Here is a 2,075-nt window from a genome sequence, read left to right as displayed (position 1 = left end):
GACTCCGTAGGACAGCGAAACACGTGACCTCGCGAACCAATCAGATTCGCCAATCCAGAGTGTAAAAGGAAGTACCTTCAACACGGTCTCGCTTGCGCTATCTATACACATACCAGAAAGCCAGGGGAAGCTCTATATAGCCTTTATTAAAGGTACGTGAGAGTTAAAGAGCCTCTGAATATCATTTTTAGCTTGTAACCAAGAAAGTCGGGGTAGGGCTGAATTTATCTGTATTTTTACAGCCCACCGAGCTGCAGAACACGCAAAGGATTTAGCCCGCGTGGTACGCTGACAGCAAAAGGCGACGATTAAGGAGTGTCCAATGCATTTAGGACCCTACATTTAAGGTAAATATGGGCACACATAGGGCGAGGGTACGGAGGAATCGATATGATTCAGGCTCCCCGATTTCAGCAGTTTTACTCTCTTGTGTTCATCATTTGTTTGTAGACTTACAAAGATAACCGAATGGTATCAGGAAAATAGACAACGTCTTTCAGAAGAATTACGACCAATAGACACGTCCATTAATCAAAAGGTAATTAGGGAAATCTTAGAGGACTTGAGGACGCCTGTTAGCAAGCATGATAGGATGATTAATAACACACGTGTATATATAAGAAATACGTATTTGTATAATCTAAATAGCGTACCGGAATGAAAATAACTTCTGCCAAAACAATTCGTGTTAAAGTGAACTTCAGGTTTTTTTTGAGGTGAGAATTAATATTTAAAGAACTTTATCTCCTACTTCCAAGGAGTGAGAGCATCAATTCACATTGATACCACAATAACAGTGAATCTAGGATGTGTAAACATAGAGGTGTTAATGATCACCAACTGAGGAGCAGGTGTAGTCAATATGGGTTGGAATCCAATAATAAAGAAGACCTGATAAGGGGCAAGTGTAAAGAACATCGTTAACCAGCTTTGTAAATAATGAAGATATAGTAACTGATGACTATAAAGCAAGGTACTTACCCCCTAGAATTATATTCAGTTGAATATCGTAGGGTTAGCCATTAAACAGATATAGGATGAGTCTTCTATATGGAGTGATACTGTGGCATTCTCGTACAGTTGTGGAATGTATATGAAAATGGTTAATGCAGGTATTAGGTAGAAATTATAGTCTTTATATAAAACCCTGAATGTATGCAAATGTGTAAATAAAAGCACAACATTTGATAGATCCTTGCCCTGCAAGAATAAGTAAAAGCATAGAATACTGATGATTCAATGTAGTAACAATGATTTATAGGATATAGGTGTAGCAATGTTGGCCTTTATAAAATGTTGATAAATACGATTGAATAGAAGATACACATGGATTATAATTGTGCTTATCTATTTGCTTTGTATAGGTTCATTGATAAATCCATTGAAACACAAGGATATGAGACAATAAAATTGATGTCTTGATAAAGATGGGAATATAATTCAAAATCCATTGAAACGCGTCGACGTTGTGCAAACACAATTCAAGGAAGGATACTGTTTTGTTGAATGCCGATTGAATCAGAACATCAACACTGTGTCCCTATTATTCCTTTGGATGTGTATTGATATTAGACAAAGAGTTTACGTCTAAAGTTTTATGTTGTCTCTCCTTTTATGCTGGTCATAAATTGATATCTGTCTGAGTAGTGTATGTTTGTCTTCTTGAGTACAGGGGAACTTTCTTTTGCGAGATATTGTATATAATTGTTACAAGTGTTACTTTGTTGCTCATTCATGATTTAAAATTTTTTTAAACTTGCAGAAACATTTTTGTATTGTATTATGAAATGCAGATGCTAGGAAATTGTTTTTATGAATATGCAATAATCATTTATTAATTACAAATGTGAAATTTTACATGCTGTGTGATGATTGTATTAGGATTCTAGTTGGAATCAAGGGAATTTAATTTATGTGACGGTAATTGTACCCTATTTCCCTTCAGTACTTTCAAGGGGTCCCTCTCTTCTCTGTTTACTGTCCCAGAATATCAGCCTAAAATATCCAGTCCATACTTTTGGTTAATGGTAGCCTTCATTGGGGGTTATTTCATCCTGTCACCCTTCCCTACATAT

At 36.0% G+C, this 2,075-nt stretch overlaps 1 long non-coding RNA gene across 1 annotated transcript; it reads left to right on the top strand.

Annotated features, from left to right (window-relative positions):
- Positions 1-241: 241 nt before the first annotated feature.
- Positions 242-1,832, top strand: LOC144770431 (uncharacterized). The gene is made up of 3 exons (XR_013598893.1): positions 242-347; positions 451-538; positions 1,365-1,832. It is a non-coding gene; the product is annotated as an uncharacterized LOC144770431 (long non-coding RNA).
- The last annotated feature ends 243 nt before the right edge of the window (positions 1,833-2,075 follow it).

The sequence above is a fragment of the Lissotriton helveticus genome, chromosome 1_1 (genome assembly GCF_964261635.1).
Source record: "Lissotriton helveticus chromosome 1_1, aLisHel1.1, whole genome shotgun sequence".
In the NCBI taxonomy this organism is placed as follows: domain Eukaryota; kingdom Metazoa; phylum Chordata; class Amphibia; order Caudata; family Salamandridae; genus Lissotriton; species Lissotriton helveticus.
Note: the sequence above shows the minus strand (reverse complement) of the source record. Positions and strands in the feature narration are given on the sequence as shown.